Raw genomic sequence first — 24491 nt, 5'->3', positions numbered from 1 at the left:
TACCTGGGTGCTAGGCTTAGCCAAAGGGTGTGAGTTATGTCATAAACGAAAAGTGTTTGCCCTGGTTTGAATGTCAAATCTTCATTTTCCAAGAGGAGCGCATGTGCTGTGAGTGTGATGTAATAAAATAAAAAATATATACTTTCTCCTATTTTGGAAAAAATAAGAGAAAAACAGGACAGAGATAGGAATATGTGCCATTTGGGCTCACAAGTCAACTATTGAGCATTGGCAGCCACACTGGCGGTGGGACCTCTTATGTCACAGGATGTACTAAGATAATGAACAGAATGGGAAAAAGGAAAGAAAAAATGTTCTACTACACACAATGTTTTAAATATAAATATACAGAAGTAAAACAAATGTATGGCTTCATCTTAAAATGTGGACTGGCAAAGTGCACATTCACACCGGGCATGATTACATTAGTATGTTCAAACTGTGAAGCAGTTGCTGAAATGGGAACAGGTCAATTAGCAGTGGGAAACCACCAGCCTGCAGATTGTGTACGACCTGTGACACAATTCATAAATGCAACAAAAGCACCTCGGACAGGCCATGACTCAGTCAAACACCCTCATACTGAGTGATCCTTACTAAAGACTGTTACAGAAAGTGTTACATCTATACCACAGCACCGATATTACTCTTTCAATATAACATACACACAGAGTGACCACATTTTTAGGTACAACCACACCACCTATTGCACTTTAATGTAACAGCTCTGCCATAAATTCGACCTTTATGACCGTAACAATCAGTTTTTGTTGACATTGTCAAAAATGTGTAAATTCAGTTATATGTTTATTATTAAACACTTCTGAATATAATGCAGTCAAGTACTAACTATGACCTTAATATATCGTTCAATGAACGGCTCTTTTCCAGTCATATAAAACCACGTACAGTAAACTTTATGGCAGAGAATTTATATTGAATTGGATTCAACAGTCGGCATATTTGAATTCTTTTTAGTCATTTTTCCAACCATCGCTTAAGTAAATATTCTGCCCTGTGCTTGTTTTTTCTTTGTCCTGATTTCTTTTGTTCTGAAGTCCTTTGGAAAGATTAATTTGGTTCTGTTTGACATGATCTCTTCTGAAGGGCCTAAGGCCTGAAGTTTTTGCGAACGATTATACTAGTTTAACCTCAAAATGATCACAGGGGAATAAACTTTTTACAATTTTTACTGACACACAGTGCAGAGAAATCCTTAGAAATCCATTTTTCTTAAAGAAAAACTGTGATGATTCCAGATGTTCCTGATTATGTAAATTGGTATTTGACAATAGAAATGTTTCAAAGACATGACTGTACTTAGCAGTTGATATATTCCATATATTCCACACTGTCCCCATCACATAACGTCACAGCTGATCTCAGACCTGGCAGCAGTATATAATCTGACTACAGTTTATCCTGCCAGCTGAGTGGTTTCAGTGAGTCTGTGACCTCGGCTGACACTGGGAGAAAAAAGGGGTCACTCTTGTTTGCATGACATGCGTCCATATCAAACAAGAAACATCACGATGATGTATCGTTTCCCTCTCAGATTAATTATTATGTTAAATCTGTAGTTTATTTTACCATGAATCCTTCTGATTGGCCAGGTGAGCTGCCATTGAGGGAAAGAAGAAAAAGAAAAAGCCTGCTCATCTGCTCACAATGAGCACTGAACCCATCCCCTCCCAACGATCCCTATCAAAATGAGCAGCTTATATCTGTCTGAGGTTCAGTCTATTAATCTTGTCAAATGGATTCAGAGAGCAAAGATACTGCAGACAGACTGAGGCTGAGGAGAGAGGACCAGATGGCCTCGCAGATTGAGGGAAAAATACAGAGCAGTCACTAGATATAAAGAGAAGAAATAGAGGGGCAAGTATTTATCGCGCTGAGTAAAGAAAGGGGTTTGTGTGAAAGGGAGAGTGCAGAATGGGCAGGGAGAAGTATTTGCAGGAGTGAGACATCATGAAGAGAGATTCTCAGAGGGGAAGGAGTCAGGGAAAATGACAGGATGTGGCTCCTGCTGTCAACGGCTCTCAGATGTGAAGTCGCAGTGCTTTCCTCTACAGCTTGCTATTGTTACATGTAGCATCAGGTATAAAATAAAATATATCTTCTCTATCACTGTTTGTTAGTGCTAAAAATAACAGGTAAACCAGTCTTATGGTGGGAGGAATGATAAAACTGTTGCACACGCCTGTAGATAAATGAATTACTGAAAAAAAGGCGATTGTTTCATAAACATAGGGCCCTTTCAGACAAACGGGCCAAAAGTGTTTCTGACCAAAAGAGGTGTTCTCGGTTTAGATCAAGTTCAGATTTTGAATAGTTCGGACCAGTGGCAGGAATTTGAGACATCATTTAAAAGTAGAAGAAGAAAAAGAAGTGAATACGCTAATATGCTGACGACATAGTTCAATTTGTTGACAATGAGCAGACACATTTTGTATGTGTTTACTCTAAATCCATTGAGCAACTTATTTTGTATAGCATAACATTGATGATATACACGACAGTAGGTCATGGCCTCCTTGTGGTGCTTTTAACATTTCATAAGGCCTTTTCTTAATCACCCCTCTGCTCAAGTTCACATTAAAATATACTTTCTCTCTTCAAATATTATCTGTAATGAAATCATACATGAGAAATTACAGCATCTGTCTCTGCCACCTTAATTAGGTCACACTGTGTGATACTGATATTGAAGAACTCCAGTAATTGGTGCTGAGGCTATTAAAATAGAATCCACGTGTTAATAATAGGCACATTGACCTGATATTCATTTTCTCTGAGAAACCCTTATGACCAAGTCAGACTCTTCAAATATCGGGAGAAAAAAGAGGAACAGAAGATAATTTAATTTTCTCTTTTCATTGGCCAACATGAATATGAGCAGGAAATAGTCCTATCACTGTTAAATGATTTTCTATTCTTGTTCCAGTCCCTTTACAGACAGATGAGTGTTTGAGAAGAAGGAGCTGTGGTGGCTCCGAAGGTAAACACTTACATTTACTTTACACAGACATTACTGTGTATGGTGGAAGTTGAAGGCTAATCAGGACACTGTCGGCACCAAACAGTTACACAGACACAGAGAAAATGCTTTGCTGCTTAAGTACTTTGTCATTTTCTGACCAAAGAGAGGTACATGCTGAGACAAGACCAAATGTATTAGGTTCTGTATATGTAGATACACATATGTAGTAACATCTGGACAAAGGGCTGCAGATGAAAAGAGGCCAGCTGTCTATCACTGGCACATTTACAGAAATGTTGATTAAATGAAATGATATTGTAGTTGTGGGCACATGAATTATGGTATGTCTAATGCTACTGTATACATAGTGAATGTGCGGAGAGACAGAGAATAAAGATGGCATTCACATCACCCCTCAGTCCACCCAGCAGCCGTATTAAATCATTTAGTCATAAAGTTTGGCCAAGTTACAGCACATTACGATGTAGAAATGTACAATTGAGTTTGTAAAAACTCACTAATGCTTATACAAGGGTTTCTACAGACACTGTATCACTGTGTATTACAGAGTGCACTGAGAGTCCTGAGTATTGATTCCTCATTGACGATCAAGCAGCAGTTTCTCTCTGTTAATTGCCAATGAGAAAAGCAACCTCCTGTATTTTGTTTTAGTTGGTTTTGTCACTCATGTTTCACTCATTAATTTAAAAATTAAATCCCATCCATGACTGCGACGTCAAAGACAGTAAAAAAGTAAACAGTAAAAGGCCTGATGAATGTTATCAAAATAAGAACAAATTATAAAAGATATTGTTTGAAGTCATGAGTATTTGTGAAAAATATGTATTCATATATGCTTACTATGTGCAAAACATGACCAGACATCAGGTGCTTATAGTGTTATAAACAGCTTAATCAAAACTGGTGGTGTTAAATCGTGCCACAGATTAATAAATAAATTACAGGCAGGTAGTTAAACAGTTATTACTTAAGGTTATTGCAATGCTGTGAGTATTTCTGGCAATGCACATTAAACCAGTTTGCACATGTCCTGACTCTAGTATTATCATGGCCAAAAAAGTAAAATGTCAATTAGGAACTGACCAACATGTAAAATTACCCAATGAAACCATCATCGGATGTGGTTTGATTATAAAACTGAAGATGTTGTGACACGAGAGGCACTGAGAGAGTGAGAGAGAGAGAGAGAAATGAAAAGGAGCTTTTAAAGCTTTAGGAAGGATTTGTATCCAATAAGCCAAGCAGGGGATTAAACCATGTTAATGCAATACACACACACACACACACACACACACACACACACACACACACACACACACACACACACAATTGACATTTTGACATGTCATAGTATGAAAAGCACCCTGTAAGAGTTGACAGTGTGACAGTGAGCTCACAGTAACAATACCAGGTACTCGGCGCAAAAGCAGGTAAATGGTGAGTGCATGGTTGTACAAAGTTGAATTATCTGATGTAGTGTACGACCAAAAGTACCAATGTTATCCTAAAACAGACTTACGGAGCGGCTACACCAAGTGGTATCGGTGGCTCGGGGGTAGAGCTTGTTGTCTTCTAACCAGAAGGTCAACGGTTTGATCTATGTGTCTTCCCCTTACCACATGCTGTGTGTCCTTGGGCAAAATACTGAACCGCAAAATCGCCCCTTCTCACAGAGAAAGTGCTGCACTCTATGAATGGTTGAATGGCAAAAACTATACTGTAAAGTCTGCAGGAGTAGAAAAGCGCTATATACAGTAAATACAGACCATTTACAATACTCGTAGGAGATAATGTCTTCTTTCCCCAGTGATGGTCCCGCAAATGAAACAAGAGGATGACCCATGGCACAGAAGCCTTTTTAGTGTCTAATAACTCACTGTTCCAGTATAAGGCTCAGTAATGAAGCACTGCATTTCAAAATCGTATAGACACTTCTAATATATTTCTTCTTGCACTAAGTGTCAGCACTTTTGTTCTATTGGCTAAAGCCACTTCATTAAAACCAATGCAGAGCCGCTATGCAAATGAACAGAGCACAGGGTTCTCATGAGATATAGATTCTACAGAGCCGATTCCGAAAAGCTTTTTAAAGTGCCATTTTTTTACACACCCAATTATAAACGTAGGGCCCATGTTGAAAAAATATCAGACGTCCCCTTTACTATGCAAAACGCAGAACTACTCAATTCACTTGTTCCACCTCATATGTGAAATGATTTTTTTTATATCTCTGAATATCATTGGGATTTTGGACTGTTGAGACAAAACAATAATTTGAAGACAAAATCTTGAGCTCTGGGAAAAATACTGAGATATTTGTTTTCTTCATTAACAATTCTAAAGCCAATACTCACAGTAGCAGTGACAGTCTTACTTTATCAGTAGAGCAAAAAAATGTTTATTTGGATTCCAAATGAATATTTTTTCTTCGGTGCTGGAGATGAATTGTACATTCTTCCCTGACACATGAAAGCAAAACATGATCACATCGACAATGCATCACAGATAAGATGCACCACTGTGACTCTCAGGAGATAGAGGAGCAAATTGATTGTGGGCTGAATGAAAGCAATGGGTTCATGGCTTGGGGGACAGCGTGTCTCTCTGGCATTTAGTGATGGATACCTTTCAGGCTGTTGAGACATTAACAAAATGTACTATGATGCCATATTGTCAGAAACGTGGACGCTCCCTGTTCTCACTGCTAAACCGTGCATGTTGACAGTTAACTCACCTTGGTTTTCACACATACTGGATGTATTTGTGCAACAGCTTCATGTACAATAGCTTCTCCTGCATACGTAATTACAAGCACTCCTTCGGCTCTGTCCTTTCCCTCTGACATACTGAAATGCTTTACATAAACAATGGGAGATAAATACACGTTATCTAAGGCCGACAGAGACTGCATAATTAGCATTTATGTTTTATAACAATAATCATTTGAATTTCAAATCAAATGTTTTGTGCATATGCACACTTAGCATTTAACAGTGAATTAAAATGTCCTCAATGCAACTCAAGCCCACTCACAGAAAATATGAAAATATACACAGTATTTAATATCCATTGTTCACTAACATGGAATATAATGTACACAGATCAGCCACATTGAAACCACTTACCTATTTTAGTATTGTTTTGATGTGTATATAAAGAGCATATATTGTAAGCTATGATATTTGACCTAGGCTAGTATTAGATGCTACTTTAAATACAGTCTAATGTATTTATAAGCTCACTATTTTTATAATCCTACTCTGATCAGCCACAGTCACGACATTAAAACAAGCAAATGGTTCTAATGTTGTTTCTGATTGGTATATGCTGGTGATTCTTATGGCCATTTATTTGTAAAAAATGAAGTCCATCGGAGAGTTTGTAATAAAATTTGAAGAAATTGGTGTGCCTGGGATGTTGCGTTCACAACACCAAAACCTTGGTTTGTTAGGCAACACTGACCTTGACCTTTGACCTCCAAACTCTTATCAGTGTACCCGTAAACCAAAGTGAATATTTATACAGAAATAAAAATATACACTTAAGGTATTCTTGAGATATTGTGTTCACAAGACGGATGGACAGACAGTCAACCCGAAAAGATGGCTTCTGGTTGTCACCTGCGCAGAGGCATAATAAGTAGGGTTGTGTCATGTAGATATTTGCGACTACTTGTATTCGTTAACTAAGTAGAGGCTTTTTTGTGAAGTCAAAATACAGCAGATATGTTTTGAGCATTAATGTTTATTTTTTTCTTGAATGAAAAAAAAACTGCCGATGATGCTTTTGATTAGTTTAAAAAGTGTGAAAAGATTCTTATAAAAGTCTAAAAGTGTTTCAGTGACTGCAAATACCACTGAAAGTTTTGTTGGCTGATATTTCTTCTGCTGCTCACATCGCCAACACACTGAAAACGATTTTCTTATTTTGAGGAGCTCCTGCCCTCTGCTGCTTTCTATATGATCCCTCCCTACAGTGTCGTTTTTTGAGGTAATATTGATCCAATCAATATGTGCAGAGGTCAGCATTTGCTCAAATATTATTAAAGGTACTTCTTTTGAATGCCAGACTGTAAAAATAGTTCAGCTTTTAAACTTTTCACCCTTTGATGGGTTCAGTGTGCCCGGATGAATGGGCCACTGTTATGTAGGACTTTGTGCAGCGAGCAGCTCGGTGGAGCAAAAACATCACTAATGCATCAGCTGCAGAAAGGTTATTGATTTGTTTTTAGGAAGCATGAAAAAAGCAAGAAAAAAACCCCAGAGGGATTATCAATGTCACTGGAAATTTAACAAGGTACACAGTCATGACTCCTCCCAGCACTCTCTCCATTTCCCCTCAGGTCCTTTCCACAAATGTACAGTTTTATTTTGTAGTGCAAACAAAGGGCTTGTTTTAATAGGAAGAAGTGAAAGCAGTGGCTCTACTGTAAGTAAAGAAGGCCGAGTTCCTTCACATAGTTGTCTGCTCAGCACTGTGCTCTCCCATAGACAGTAATACAGAAGAGATATTTGCTCAGATTGAAATTAATCCAGTGTGAAATCAAGAGTTCAGAGTTGGACCTCAGGGAAGCCCACAGAGGACACTCATGATGCTGAGCACCGCGGCTTTGTTCCGTCAGCGCTCGCTGCTCTGCAGGCAACATTGTGCATGCGTCTGCATGACAAAACATGCCCTTTCATAGATGCAACCACACGGCAGTGGTGCAGTTACTGTAACTCATGTTACATTCAAACTACTTAGCATCAAATACACTGACATTTCAATTCTGATCAGTTTTTGGTCTAAGCAAACAAAAGCCCTCAGAGATTTATTAGCCCGCACAAAGGACGACAAGTTCTGCCTTCCACAGCTTCGGACTCGTGTTCTGTTTGACGGCCGGGTTCAGCCTCAATGCCCTGAAGACGCATCGTAGTTCAATCTGGACAAGGTCAAGGCGTGCCATCTTTCTGAAGCCTATGAGCTAATTCTACTGGCAGTTAAGGCCTTTCAATATGTCAAGTAACAACATCAAGGAGAACACTGTCTCATTAGCACGAGCTCTATAGTCACATTCACAACTGGGCTGAAGATGTAAACAAAGTCATTAAATAAAGACAGAATATCACAGCCCATGGGTTGAAGAAAAACAGAGGCTCAAATGTGCCGTACCTGATTGTTGGGACTGGAGGGTCTGTCGCTGACGTCAGAGAAGAACCAGGCTCCAAGAGGAAGAAATCCTACAACACAAAGACGACTCATCAGGTTCACTCATCATAACAATCTGTACATCTAACACAGAAAATGTCTTCAGGCTCCGTCGATTTAAATTTAGTGCCTACAAAGTCTATCTATGGATTTTTGATATGCAAATATGGACATTCTTATGGTCCTTTGATAATATGTTTCATTGTCTCCAAAACTGCTTATTGTCCTGACAACATTTTCATTTATTTGGAAAATCAATTCGAGTTTTTGGAGATAGGCAACAGGCACATCTTGTGAGATAAAGTATTTCAATTAAAAACCATAGATTAGATTAGGAACATGCTTCCTGAGGCAATAAGACTCCAGGAAACCACATCGTGAATCAGCAGAAACATAAAATAACTTTTGGATATTGTTCAGCAACAGTATAAAGGCAAAGCTTCACTGTGTACAGTAAAAAATAAAGAGGTAGGTCTCTAAACTCCTATTTTATCTTTTTAAATTATGTTTCGTACCTGGGGTTTATTTTTCAGACACTGTGACACAACAGACCTTCACTAAGATAAAACGAATGCCTCTATCATAGATGCTTAAACAAAATACTGCAGAGGTCTATACTGCAGTTTCAGGGCAAACATCCCACTGACAGCATAAAACAGACCCTAATTTCGGCCACCATTGCACTCTGTCGTTAAATATTACAGCCTTCATCCATTGCAGCCGAGTGTGACGCAGGCCCAACAGTAAACTACAGTCTGTCTGACACGAGCAGAAATATTGGCCTGATTATTTCCTAAGGAGAGCTGCTGCTGTGGTTCATTTGGACCTGCCACACCATAAAGGGTATCCTCTGTTATTTAAGATCTTTCCTGCTCTATTCTGAAGTCATTTTGTTCTGATCTGATTACATCCGAATCCTTCTCATAACCGGTGTGAATGAGCCGTGCTGATAGCTGAGTCACAATACGTCAGACGAGAGACTTTCACTGTCATCACTCTACATCTGAAAAATGTAACTGTATTATTCCAGTCTAGAGCACCGTTTAATGAAAATTCGCAGTGACCTGTGGGATATTTCATCTACCTAATGTTTTTAAATTATAAACAAACAGGGTTAGTCTACAGGCTCAGGTTTATGTGAGGTTGGCCTGAAATGGAGTCAAATTCTCAGCCTGAATTATTGTTTCAGTCCGTACCTGCAACTGATACGATCACTGTATCACTGTAATATGCACAGCTCAATGTGAAAGAAAGTTTCTGTTGTGAACACTGCTGTCTCACCACTCACACTTGGGTAAAGTAGAGAACCTGCCTCGTTTAATGTGTATCAGTGTAGTAAGTCCACCATTAGAGAGTGGAGGTCAGGGGCATTAGGTCAGAGAGTATGTTGCCTGCAGAGAGAGAGAGAGGCAGGAGGAACCTGCTCTGAGTCCTGTTTGGAAGATAATGAATTCATTTTGTTTGCCTTGCTCACTCGTTCTCACACACACACATACACACACAAACTGTCTCTTGGTCAGTGCTGTCTGGACGCTAATGAAAAATGAAATGACTTTGTAGCTACTACATGTGAAATGAGGGTGTGAAATACAAATAAATTGCTCTAGAAGATTTTGACATTTGCAGTAATATGTGCTCAAAGTCTCTCCCTCATCGAAACCTAATTTAACCTTTGTGTGTCACAGAGCTGCGATTGATCAGCGACCCTCACCTCACCTCACCACTTCAGGAAGCTGCAGCTCCCCAGTGGTTTCTGATGAGGGCTGAATGTCTGACCTCATTTGCTCCTTAGATCATTTTGTGCTCCACCACTGGGTTGACCTTTCATTAGACAGAAGTCAGCTGTGGTGTCCATATGTTTATGTGCATAGACTGCACTGTTCCACTATGACAATATTTGCAAAGGACTTAATGGGTTCATGTATCTACATGACAAAGGTATATTTAAAAAAAATGTATGATCACAAATACAGTGCACTGAATGACAGCAGGTGTTATGACGAGTTCTCCCTGCCTGCCGAGGATTGTAAAACATTTACTGATGTTTTAAAAGTCCAGTGGGCAACGTGATTTCTCCAGGTGCTGCCAATGGCCATTTGGTAGCCCCCACCCAGACTGCTAGGAACCTGGGTGTGACACTCGACAGTCAACTCTCCCTTACTGCCAACATTACTGCAACAACCCGTTCCTGTAGATACAAGCTGCACAACATCAGGAGAATACGTCCCCTTCTCATTCAGAAGGCTCTGGTCATCTCACGCCTATACTATCTCCGCTCCCTTCACTGGTTACCAGTGGCTGCCCACATCCGTTTCAAAACATAAGTACTTGCGTACCGTGCTGTGAACGGATCGGGTCCAGTCTACATCCAGGACATGGACAAACCTTCCACCCCAGCCCGTTCACTCCGCTCTGCATCTGCCAATCGGTTTGTTGCTCCCTCACTGCGAGGGACACCTAGCCACTCAACAAAATCATGACTCTTTGCTGTCCTGGCTCCTAAATGGTGGAACAAGCTCCCCATCAGTACAGCAGAAAGTCTACACATCTTCTGCCGCAGACTAAAGACACATCTCTTCCGACTACACCTTGGATAACATTTTTTTATCAAAAAACTATATATATATATATATAGTAGCACTTATATGGCACTTACATATAGGACTTTGTAGTTTGGCTTTCTTGAAGCAAATTGTACTTACTTGATTCTTGTTGTTCTGGGTTTGTACCCTCATGGTTAAATGCACTTATTGTAAGCCACTTTGGATAAAAGCGTCAGCTAAATGAAATGTAATTTAGATTTGACTATGACAGACAAGTCAATGTTATTGTGTGTGAGAGAGAGTGACAGGGGGGCAAAGCTAGGCAAGGTTTCTTTTACAAGGTAGTAGAGACATTTAACATGATGTTAGGCCTTGATGAAATGTACAACAAATACTCCACAGATTACCTTAGTATCTAAAGCAATGTGTTGATGTGGTGCAGTTTCATACATTGTCATTAATTCTGATGAAATTGCGCATAGCTCTAAATTTTAGAGGGTCATCTGAGGCAGAAATAAGAAATAAAAATGTACTACTGACTGAGCAGCGATTAGTGACAGACCCCCACAGCAGAGTCTGACTGCAGGCTTGGTTTGCCCGTGTGTACGAGCTAAACTCTTCATTGTGGCTCATGCTGTTTTGATTTCTCAAGGCGTGAGTTGTGCTAACAGTAACAGTAACCTGGAGGCCTGAATGCAGCAGGGACTCACTGAGGAAACATTAGCCCAGCTTTCCTGTGACACATAAGCATTAGCCTAGCTTCCCTGTGTCTGAGCCAGCCAGATCTACAGTAAATGTTTTAACTAGAGGCCATACAGTGTCTCTGCTGCTCCTCACCCGCTTCTCTATCTCCCATCATCTCTGCTGCTTTCCCATTAACCTACTGACGTCTCTCTTTTACCACTTTAACTAACTGCTTTCCCATAAACCCTGGGCATCCATCTTGTTTTATCCATCTGATTTTCTTCCGTCTTTCCGCTAACACTCGCAGTTGATCACTCTACATCCTGCTTTGATCTGACTGACCAGGCTGCTTTGTAAATCAACACAGAAAAACCTTTGTCTCTTTTCTCTTCATACTCATATTCCAAAAGGCATAAAGCAAACAGTGACTACTTCCCTGAGATATCGATAGGAAGAAGTCTATTTTCAGATAAACAAATATGAGATCATACTCCTTTTTCTCGCTCTCTCCTGCATGCCGTCATTCTTTTTTATTTCCCAGTTGGGCCTTCTATAAAGGTAGTCTGACTCAGGCAGTGCAGCAAGGGAGTCATGCCCCATAATCTACTTTGGATGTGGAGTATTTACCCACTGTTCCTCTCCTATCTTGTATCAGTGACAGGAGTGGAGCCTCAGCTGGGGTAACCAGTTGGCAAGAGCCAAATTGGTGGGTCATGGCTAGGTGAAGCGGCTGATAAAACCACCCAGGCACCGGATGAGGACAGTTGTCTTTCGAAGTGTTTTGGAAAAGCACTGAGGGAGAAGCTCGAGGGTGAACTCTTTGAGTCAGAGTGTGATTAAATTAAGGGGCAGTCGGGAAGCGACTGCAAAGGACTTGGTCGATACTTCATATCACTCAACAGATATTTTATCAGCTTCTCTATTTACAGAAGAAGTGGCTGCTATTCAACCGCCTGACATATTTTCATGCACACACAGGACACTTTAAGGTCACCGGGATGCGGTTATACAGGATCCTCTACGTTCCCACTGTACAACTACCTCGTAATTACAACACTTCCATGTCAGCAAAGCTCATTTCTTCAACACACAGTGCTCAATTTGTTCTGGCAGAGCATGAGCACGGGTCAGAGTTCACTTAGTGTTCCCTCATTCTTTCTGTTGTGAGAGTGGATAATTGGTCTATCATGGTCAAATATCTCACTGGTCACTGTTACAATGTAAGTGAAGCTAACTCCAGGGGGAGTTCTCAGAGAGACTCACTTTAGTTCAGCTGTGCTCCGAGTGCCACTTTCCTGCTCTACTTCCTGCTCCACTTTGTGTCCCCAGTATAAGTTATGATGTTCTGGCATAGTTTACTTCTTTAACTGGTCCATCACTACTTTTTTTAAGCAAAAGGATGTTTGGTCATCTCAAAATTCGTCAAACAATTCTAATTATACTGTAATATAAGGATAATATCAAGCTATTCTATATATTAAATGTATTGTTGATGCATAAAACAAAGGATCATAATCATACATTGAATTTGTATTTGTAGATATGCTAGCAGTGTGACTCTGGGGATAGAAATGTCAGTGGGTTGTTTGGTTTGCTGCTTTCGGTTGGACTTTTTACTCTAGCGCCACCAAGAGAATGAGATTTCTGCTAACATATCTCAGCAACTAACCTTTGCTGTCAGGATGAAAAGAAAGTAAATTATTTGTACAACACATTCCCATCCTCAGTTGCACTTTGCATTTAATGCTAATTTAGCTAAAAATGGAAGTGAACGAAAACCTGCTAAACATCACCATGTTAGCATTATCCTTTTTTGCGCATGTTGGTGTGACGACATTCATCATTTCAAAGCAACGTGTGTCAGTAAACTGTCACAGAACCTCTGGTATGGCTGTAGACTCTTAAGACGGAGATATGCTTGATGGATTTGTCATTGCAAGCACCAACTGTGATATCGACGCCTTCCCTTTCATACTCGAAATAGAGGCACAGTGACTCTGCTGTCTTCTCCTGATGATAGGTGTCGCCACTAACAAAAACACAATCACACTTGTGCACACTTCTTTGTCTTTACAAGTGCGATCATGAAGGTTTTTCATGGTTTCCTGCAGAATGCCTCGTCAATGAACAGTGATCATAAGCGCTTTGGTCTTGATTGAGAAAATACTGCTATGGCATCCCATCTTGTACCTGTGCACTTAAATCAAACTCAACAGGAAACATGAAATCTACATTATTTTTCATACATATCTATATTAACAATTTCTTTGGTTTTATGGCGTGTGTTATTATACTGATAATATAAAACACTGCAGCGGCAGAGTCAAAGAATACAATGCAGTTTAATTAAAGTCCCACTCTGAGAACGTTTAAGAAATTACAACCTTTGTCATTACACACTTTTTATTGGCTCATAGGTCAGTAAAAGATCGTGTTTCATTTCTAACTCGCTACCATGATCTCTTTGACTTTACAGGCTTAAAACAACATGAACGTATCGATCATCACTGAGGGTGCAGCGTGTCTCCTCTGATTGCCCCCAGGAACCTCCTCGCTATGGTAACGACCCCCTAATGACCACCACAGGAGCAACAGCTGTAGTCGTAGCAACAGTGTTCTTGTGAAGCTCTTTCACGCTGACTAAAAGGATGAGAGGGACGGAGCAGGAGGGGGCAGGAAGCTCTCTGTCATCATCCATTTTTTTCTGTCTGTTCCGTGGTTCATCTGTCTCTTGCCCACTTCTCCCCTCTGTTCTCATCTGCCCCTGGATGTTACTGCCTTGTTTTCAAGATAATTAACCACTTAACGTTTGCCTCATGCAAATGGATTTTCAGAGTTATAAATACGCACATTGTTACCATCATCACAATTATACTTGTATCATTCTCTCACTCTTTTCTCCAAGATTTATTCTCCAGTTCATCAAGCACTGACGCAGCTAGATGAACATTCCCGATAAAATCGACGGCCATTCATCCAAAAACAAAGCAGAATAATTACTCCATCTTTTCACCTCCTTTTCACCCTCACAATTCTTCCATTCTCCTTTTCTTCTCTCATCCATCTTTCTATAATGCACACTATCATTTTCCCCTTTATATCCATTCAACCCTCTCAATGTTTCTTCTTCTCCTTCCTACACTATCATTTACCCTCCCATATCATACCCGCACTGTTCACCTATCAGTCTTCAGCTCTAACCTTCTCCCTCCCACTCTGTCTCTCCATCACCACGTCTCCCCTGGGCTCCAAGTGGCCCATGTAACCCCATGAGCCGAGAGAGCCTGAAATATTGATGTCCCTAGGCGAGGGCTACCTCCAGCACACTCTGCAGGAGGTGCAGACCAGGGCTGCAGTCAGGTAGAGTCAGAGCGACTGAACTTTAGCGAGGAGGACGGGTGAGCCATGGCAGATGGAGGCAAAATGGAAAGAAGCAGATGAGGAGAAATGATGGTGTGCGAATGTGTGTTAAAAACCATGATATCCCAGCTGCCAGCTGGTCTCTTCACATGCATACTGTGATTTATGTCCAGGTGATCTGAAGCTTCAACCAAAGAGATGCACGTGTGATGGGACTCTTTTTCCATAAAGTGTTCTCTAAACATGTTTCTCCAGGATTAGCCTCAACACGAGCCTGATGCTTAACAGAGCTGTTAGTTTGTTTATGCACCCCTCCCCCTTCCCACTCCTCTATCCTGTTGTTTTCCACCATCTTCTTCCATCTGTCTTGACATCTCTCTCCCCCACAGTCAAACCCTCCATTTCCGTCCCATCTCATTTTCTGCTTGTTAGTCACACTTCATCTCTTTCCTGATCAAGTTCCCACATTTTTTTCTATATTCTGTGAAGACGGCTGCCTTGCTTCTCCTCTGGGTGACTTTCTCTCACTGGTGAAGGTGACCTTGCCAAAGAGACCCATAAGAATCACCATGGCGACAGCATCCAGATAGGTGACGCTTATGGGGAGAAAGGGGGAAGGGGGTTATAAAGAAAGAGACAAGGGAAGAGAAAGCAATGGTGTGAAGGCAGCATCACCACAGAGATTCATGGTCTCATCTCTCTGGTTTAGATTACTGTTATATTCCCTTCCTCCATATTTCTCTCTTCGTGTGCTTCTTTGTCTTTTTCTCCTCAGGGGCAAACATAAAAACTGTCCAATTAAAAAAGCAATGAAATTAAATCAATGTGAAACAATGTGTTTGGTTTTAGTTTAGTTTCTGTTCTATTAAAGGTAGTTTATATTGGACAGAAGTTGGATTCTCATCTTTTCAAGCAAAGTTTCAAGGAGAGATGTTCCGACATCAGCATCAGAAATGACTTTGATACTGCTGAAAATTGTAGGTTTGGGCTTTGGCGACTATGTTACTCTATGCACTAAACTGATACCGTGTCTTTTCTTTTATAAGTTTTAACCCAAATAAAACTTATTTGGGTTAAAACTTCTTCTTCACCACTTCTTAACAGCAGTTCTGCTGTACTGGCCCTGGCAGATTTGGTTTTTAAAGCAGCAAAGAAGTAATTGCCAGTAGAGTAGCATTAGCCAGAGATAGCTATAATGTCAGCAATTTTGCAATATTTCACACTGGAAGTTTAATTTAATAGCTAGTTTTTCAGCTAAAACTGTCAAACTAGATAATAAAAGAAGTTCCATGACACTTTGTGGACTCAAACACTGCACCCACCCCCTCCATCGGCATAGTGGTGAGTAGATAATGACTGAATTTTCATTTCTGGGTGAAATATCCCTTTAAGGACAGAGGTTGTTCACACCTTGTTAAGCCCTTTAAGACAGTTTGTGAATATGGGCTATACAAATACATATAAATACAATTTGATTGCATGGTAATTCATAAAACTTATAGTGGAAAATGTAATTTCTCTGCATAGTTGAGTTTGGTGTTTACAAATATACTAAATTTGCAGGACAAAATGTCTTTGGAGCGGAAAACAGCAGGTGGCTTTGTATGCCGAGAATAACTTATTGTGTGAGTTTGTGTGCGTGCACGTGCATGAGGGCTTACTTGTGTGTGTGTGTGTGTGTGTGTGTGTGTGTGTGTGTGTGTGTGTGTGTGTGTGTGTGTGTGTGAGCATCAAAAAGAGTGTGTAAGATGGATGGAAGTGACTTTGTGTGTATCTCTGCCCCATCACTGATAAAGAGCAGTAGCGGTCGCTCCACAGAGTGGGAGCGAGGAGCAGGGACAGAGATAGTGGCAGAGAGGAGAGACAGTGACAGAGCAGCATCATGGAGAGTTTGAAACATGCAGAGGGAAAGTTTTGACATAAGGACTCAGCAGTTGTTGCCTCTTGGCGAGGACGATCATCCTTTTCACTTCAATCAGTCACAACATATGAGCAGGCCGAGCTTTGTATGCTGAGAATATAACACAGATAATCAGTGTATGCAGCTGCACTACATGACACGCATGTTAACACACAGAGAGAAATTATTCAAAGCTCTCCAGATCAGGACTACAAATGAAATCTCCCCACAATACAGTTATTAGAGTAAAACCCTTACGACAGATTACATTCTTAATTAGTCTAATTCAAATTCAAAAGAGTGTGATTAGTGCGATAGTGCTCAGTTGTTGACCCGTGGACAGAGTGTGTGCTTTCAGGATTCACCACGACAATTTGTACAGCACAAAATAAGACTAAAACAAATAATGTTATTTTCATTGAATATAAGTAAGACAAGATAAGTGGAGGGGTAATAAAGCCAGAAACCGTCATTATGTGCTTTTAAGAAACTACTCACAACAAACTTCCTCTTCTTTATATATGCATAGACATAATTTAAATGAATGCTCTTTTCCTGTGACACTATCATTGGTCAATATATAGAACATTCATAGTAAAATAGTTGTAAATAATAATAGTAAATCAAAAATGGAAAATGAAAAAATGTATCTTTTGTTATTGCATGCTCAGATTCATTCACACTCAAAGTTGCCAAAGCTTGTTTAGAGATGTTTTGACTTGAGGCACATGCATATTTTGCCAGGTTTGTTGTGGAGGTGTCAACTATGCAAATACAGAGCAAACAAAATTAGCATGATGAAACACACAAAACTGGGCCTGGGGTGCACAAAATTACAATGACATGGAATTAGCAGCACAGACTCTTGCTCTTTGAAAAAGTTCACCTCGGGAGATTAGACACCGCAAACCAGTGCCTCCAAACGCTCCAGCGTGCAAAGTCTCATCTCAGCCTCCTGCCACTTCATATATCTGATTTGTTAAAGTCACGTGGTTTGATTATGACTGACAAAGAAAATACTTGATCACGCTGTAGAGTTGCAGTAAAAATGGACGGAAACATTTGCTAATCATCAAATACGACGTGGGTCAGCTCAGGTGATCTAAGCTACAGAGCGAAAGCATCTTAACATAATGTTCTCACGTCGAGGCCCTCGTCTCACATCCTCGTTTTTTAACACGCAACATTATTCAGGATGAAAAACCACTGATGTCACCGCCTCGTTGCCAACAAAAATTCCTCAGCCGCGTTTAAACAACAATTTTCCATAAATACATAAAACATCATTCGTCACCAAATGAGGTCAGTGCTTGATGAACCGAGTGAAGTTGACTCACAGGTTTTCAACACAGGCCTGCTGCAGTGCAGGCACAGTTTTCTAATGAGCTAAATGAGTCTCAGTGTGACCTCTTGTTGACCTCAGATAAGGTTCTGGTCAGGCAGAGGACTGTTGTGGTGAGCGAGGCCTTCAGCTGGTATGTTGCATGAGCACATTTATGAATAGACAAAGGAGGGTCAATGAGGTCAGACTAATTGCCTCTGCCAAGGAGGTTGTTTCCTTCTCTGTATGTCTAACAACAGATTTACTTGAAACTTGGTGGAGGGGTGTGGTATGGGCCTGTCCAAAGGTTGGAGGAAGGTTGGGGTAATAAGCCAAGGAAGAACTAATTCACTTTTGCAGCAGGTTTGATTATGGGGGTAGAGACAGGAATTCCTCTTTCCAGAATCCAGGAACATCTTTGTGAATGTCACACTTAACATTGTAAGATAGGATGTTTGTTTTTTTGTTTATTTACAAGTCCAGTGATATTAACAGGGAAGAGTTGATGGATCTTGATGAAAATATAGGGAACTGATATCTATGAGATTGTACAATTTGGTGCAGCTTGATATAATTTAAGGGGACTGTTGGGCCTTGGTACAGGTATTCGCTTTACTGAGTCCATATAGTTGGTCTTGTCAGAAGGATTACAAGGTTTTCAAGTTGGTGGAAGGATGGAGAATGGCCCAACGAAGAAGCTATTGACTTTTGGAGTGGATTCAATCAATTTTCATTTTCTTTTACGTTGTAAGATACTGCGTTTATGAATTTCTCAAGAAATAATGGAGAGGTCTTTATGAAAAAAAATCTGGCATGTGTAGACTGCTAATATTTATGAACAGGGGGATTTTTGTGTGGAGCTAGATAATGATCTGGATATATCTGATCTCAAAAAAATTAATTAAACGGTGATTAAGTAGCCAATGATCCTATGCAGAGGTACGTGCTCTGCAAATTGATCTTTCAAGTTACCTCCGCTAATTTTTAGTAACTTCAAAAACCTGATATTTGAAATGTTCCTGTGCAACAATATCATAACAAAAATCTATAAAATAAACTTCATCCAGCAAAGGACAGAGGCCTCCACAAAACAATGACTGTGCAGGAGTCACACACTTTATCTGTCACACTCAGACCTGCAGCAAAGCATTTTGCACATTCACTGCGGCTGAGATGCTTTTGTCACTGAGACAAACACTCGACACTTGAGTCTCGCAGGAATTTTTGAAAGCCCAATACATTTACAGATCAGATAAGATCTTCAGGCTTCAACAGCTTGTTTCTTCTGAAACATTACAAAATAGGATGTTAGCTGTGGTGCAGACTGAATGAAATGTGAACAGGTAAATTATGATATTTATTATTCATCAGGAACTGTGTATATGAGTCTGTGCATGATCAGTGATTCTAAGGAGCCATTAGTGAGCTTTGTCTTTGCACATCATCACTACCTGGTGGGTAATGTTCCTGCCACAGATCTCCAGACCCAAATTCTATCTCCTGTTTGTAGTGTCAACTGAAGTGAGCTGTTATCTCAAAGCATCATGGGCAAACCCCTGAGGCTTGAACTGCCAATCCATCTTAAATCTGCCCTCGACGTAAAAACCATGACACACACTGTTGGTGCAGCACAAACATTTGTAATAATACCAACAGGCACTGTCAGGACCCCATCACTATCAGCTATCAGCTGCCTCACTTTGCCAGCTAGCCCTACCCCAGGGTTCAAATGTCAGACTGTCACAGCGATTTGCTAATCCTGTTGCAGACGCCACGCTGAGAAGCTGAAAGCTGCTGTTGTTCTGTGGAGTTCTGCTTTTCCATGTGTCTACTCAGGAGATTATTCTTCTTTTAAACATTCTTAAATTAGAACAAACTGATCTGCTGTAATGGATCAACAAGACGAGACAGACAAACGGACTTAAGTAGCTGAGACTCAGTCGAGAATCTCACAGTGCTTTTCTTTCCATGCAAATTTAACAAATGTCCCCAGGTATGGCAGCGTATGCCAGTTGAGATTGTTCTGTGATGTTCATGCAAACTAGTGCATGAAATCCTGCAGGAGGAAAAAGCTGATTTTGGTGGCGTGAGTCACATCAGTGGTAACAGTTTATATATTCTCTTAAGCAAACCGTCACTGCCATGATAACACTCCTGTTGCTGTATTCACATGCTAGCTGAAATAACTTGAAGATGACAAATTAATCATTTCCAAACTGTACTTTTGAGGAAATGTGAGAATGGACACAAATAAAGCTTATGTAAGAATCAGTAGTTTGCTCATAAAACACATCAGTGTTTTTTGGCCTCGCTATGAATCAGCAATGTTGAAACACAGTCGTCTTAAAGCCTTAGAAATCCCACATGTTCCGACACACTGCCGGCGGCAGGGTAGAGCTAAGAGCTGGTGTGGAGACAAAATCAGACTGTTCCTTGTGTTGTCAGGACATGGTGCGGGTCAATAGGTCAAGAAGGAGGGGAGGGAGACAAGAAGGGTGAGGGGGCAGGGAAGACGAGAGTGAGAAGGGTGGAGCAGAGAGGATGCAATGGGAACAAAATCGTTAAAAGATGTCTGAAAAGAGCAATTCTCTCTCTCTCTCTCTCTCTCTCTCTCTCTCTCTCTCTCTCTCTCTCTCTCTCTCTCTCATGTACACACACTATCCTGTGCCTTCCCACCACCAGCAGGCCAACAGTTCACCATCATGCTCTCACATCTCTTTCTATTCTCTGCTTAACAAAACCTGTCATTCTGTCATCTGCAGATTAACTGAAGAACCGTTTCCTCCTCAAGTCAATTTCACTGAGGTAGCGTTGAAATAGCCGTGCTATTTTTGGCCTGAGTGTGTGTGTGTGTGTGTGTGTGTGTGTGTGTGTGTGTGTGTGTGTGTGTGTGTGTGCATTTGGTGACCATGTGCTGCAATTTCCACAATAAAGAAAACCTAGACACAGTCCTCCAGCAGACCACACCCCCATCTCTTTATTCTCCCTCAACTGTGGAGTTCTTCATTACTTTTCTTCATCCATTACTTGTCTTTTTCACCCTCAAGTAACATATTTCCTCTTCTCCTCTCCTCTCCTCTCCTTGTACTATACTCCCATTTCCACCAAAAGCAGTGCTGACAATTAGGTCAGCATTTGGCCTATTTAAAGCAATGGGGCCAAGAATTGCTCTGTCACTTAAGATCATGAAAGATGGCGTGGATCACACATAAATTACATGTACCACAGAGCTTTTAGAGACAAACGCATCCAAATATGCCTAAATTTGAGGAGGATTGTTCTGTCTGTTGTACTTTCGAAGAGGTCGAGTGAGGTTTTGCATCAAATATGTATGGGGCTCATGTGGCTGGCTTACAGTCCAGGACAAGTGCAAACTGTACTCCTGTAATGAAGGTCAACCTCCTCTTACAGTATCATTGACACTCGCAGCAAGTGTCCACGTATTTACTTGCAATATCAAGTCACGTGACTTCAGAGTATGACTTTGGTCTCGTTAAGTCTGAGGGGGTGATTACCACTTGCATCATTGATCTTCAAACAGTGGAGTGACCTTAGATTTCATCTGACTAAAACGGCACTCAAAGAGCACATACCTCCACCATGGCTGATTGGCCACTTTATCACAATAATGCATATAAAGTACATGCAGTGTGTGGAATACCCAGTGGCCCTACCCTACACATTCCTGATTTTTTCGTACCGATTTCTGCATTGTTTGTTAAGAAATTCACATGCAAGTTCCAAAGAAAAAAAACTCCAATTCCACTCCAAAAGTGAATGGGTTCTCCATTGGCCCATAGCCCAACCTTCCACCAAGTTTCATGACAATCGGTTCAGTTGCTTCTGTGTAATCCTGTTTACAAACAAACAGACAGACAGCACTAAAAAACACAGCACTGAATCTGCTGATCTGAATCTGCACCAAAATGGAATGGGCTCTTCTTTGTTTCACAAAATTTCATAGAAATTAATCGACTAGGTTTTGCATGATCCCGCTAATTAAAAAACTAATGGAGACGAAAACATAACCTTCATGGTGGGGGTTATAAATTAATTAACATGTTCACTGTGAAGACATTTTTACTAATATTCGTTATCAGTTCATACACCTGGGTGCTCATAGGAATATACGAAACACTGAGACTTTATTTGGAGCAGATACTGGGTAGAGTCTGGGTAGAGCTTCTCTTTGCTCTCAAAACAACCTTATTGTTTATCACACATATTGTAAAAGAAAACATTCCTTCGAATGATTCTGCTCCATGTCGACGTGACTGAATCACATCATTACTGAAGGTCTGTAATCTTCATATTCATGATACAAAGCTCCAGTTCCACCACATCTCGAAGGAGCTCTAAGGAAGTCATTGTCATGTTCATTACAAATTTGAGGCCAATTTGGCTTTAGGACATTTGGGTGCACAAACCAAAAACAACTTCCTGTCTATTTTATTAAGCTGTAACATTGCCCATAATGGTATCATTAAAAATTGCTTAAAATTGCCCTGCACCACATTGTAACTGCATGGCTCAGTAATTGATAAACTAATTTGGGGGATTTAATGTGATAAACTTATTACACCGCTGTTGGGCACTTACAATAATTCTTCTACTTGGAGGAAGTCAGGTCCCAAAGATACATCGGATCCTTACATTATACAATGCTCTTACAGTATTACAGCATTTTGCTGTATATTGCAACCACTTACTTGAGGCAGTGCAGCCTCTGTTGCCAAAGACTGTAGGGCAAGATTCATGAGCGTTACTGCCTGGGATTTCACATCAGGATAAGCACTTGTCACCACAGGAGGAGGAAGATACACGTCTGTCAGTATAAAACAGCCTTAAGGCAACAATAACCAGCTTTTTACAGGCAGTGCTATATTGTAATATGGCTCCACGTGGTGCTCCGAGTGCAAAATGTTACATTCCGCCACTTTATCTGCCAACAAACTTTATTCAAGATTTATTTCTCATTTATTCATTTCAGCGCTCGCTGTGTACAGTAACAATTCTCAGGGGAACTTCTTCATCTTTACAAAAGCATTGAGTGTGACCTCCTTCACTTCTGGTTGCAGCTCTGCTGGGGCCCTGGTGCAGCACAATACAAGTTCGCCTCCAGTGGTTTGTCACAGAGTCTCTGACACACAAACCTGATCAGCCTCACACATGTTGCTTGACTGCAATAGAACATGAACTAAAACTCGCTGGCTTCCTGATGGATATCGCAGGTTGGACATACCGTTCCCTCATTTTAGGTCCTTGGACTGAACTATCTCCATAACTATTGTCATGCAATTTGGTACAGACTGCGTATAAAGATGGATGACATGACAGATCCCAAAATGAGGAAATAAGGATTTTGATTGCCCACTCGTGGCTGGCTACAGTATAGATCACAAACTCTACCTGCTCTATGTTAGTGGATGGGGCATGGACCAAAAGTAAAAAGTTTAAGTACACATTAAATTGATTTTTCTCAAAAATGGTTTCTATCATTTTAGGTAGATGTTATCACACTTGTGTATGATCAAGTTTGGTTTGAATTTGTTATGAGATGCTATAAAAGAGGAGTGAAACATGATTGACAGCTAAGACTGACTCGTGATTGGTCGACAAATCCCCCGATCACTACTGCGCAGACAAATGCAAAAGATGGCAGCGTTTTGATCTGGGATATTTTGGATTCATTTCATTAATTTCCTACTTCGAATGAATTTACCCTGATCTTGTAACTTTATTAAGTCGAACTTTTCATCTCTCCAATACTTTGGTTCATGACCAGATGTCTGTCAAACAAACCCTAACCCAAACTAAACATCAGAATGCTAAACATCAGCATTTTGTCATTGTGAGCATAGTGTTACCTCACCAGCTCTTCAGCTTTAAACCCTAGTAAGGAGGCCACAGGTATTATGCTCGCACACTTAGCTTAGCTCTGGCTCGTTGGTGTCAACAATAATGGTCCGTTCACACCGAACGCGGTGTAAATCTTCCATGCGTCCAGATTACATGCAAAGTCAATGCAAAGACGCAAGTAGACGTGAGAACGATACTCAACGGACAAAGCGGTCACTGGTCAGCCTTAGGTAAGCGCTGGAAACGATAGTCATTCAGACGTGTTGCCACAACATGTACAACACAGCAACTTGAGTCACTTCAGCCAGTCGTCCTCCTCTCTTCCGAAGAACAGGCAAATACTCACTAGTTGCTTTTGCGCGATTAAACATAAATGATCCCGATGTGAACGCAGCATAAAACTGTGCGGACCAACTGAGAAGTGAACTGGGCACTTAATTGCATAACTACTGCGAACATACACAGCCTTATCCCTCAGTGCCTCACTGGGCATAAAACAGGTTACAAACATGGATGGAGGTGGCGGTCCGTCTTTTTCTGAGGCTGCAGCTAAAACAAAACTTACAATACAACTGCAACATCTACGTCTACTACGTTGCACATAATACCCACAAGGCCATCTTCTTGAAGGTC

General features: G+C 40.7%; 1 protein-coding gene across 4 annotated transcripts in view; it reads right to left on the bottom strand.

Annotated features, from left to right (window-relative positions):
• dlgap4b (discs, large (Drosophila) homolog-associated protein 4b) overlaps window positions 1–24491 on the bottom strand; it is a 113608-nt gene that overhangs the window by 73110 nt on the left and 16007 nt on the right. For all 4 annotated transcript variants that reach the window (XM_035152837.2, XM_035152836.2, XM_035152833.2 and 1 more), the window contains exon 2: window positions 8156–8223. The gene's annotated coding sequence lies outside the window, so the exon portion shown is untranslated. The remainder of the gene's footprint in view (window positions 1–8155; window positions 8224–24491) is intronic.

This window comes from Hippoglossus stenolepis, chromosome 3 (assembly GCF_022539355.2).
Source record: "Hippoglossus stenolepis isolate QCI-W04-F060 chromosome 3, HSTE1.2, whole genome shotgun sequence".
NCBI classification, from domain to species: Eukaryota; Metazoa; Chordata; class Actinopteri; order Pleuronectiformes; family Pleuronectidae; genus Hippoglossus; species Hippoglossus stenolepis.
This window is presented reverse-complemented; position numbering and strand designations above follow the sequence as displayed.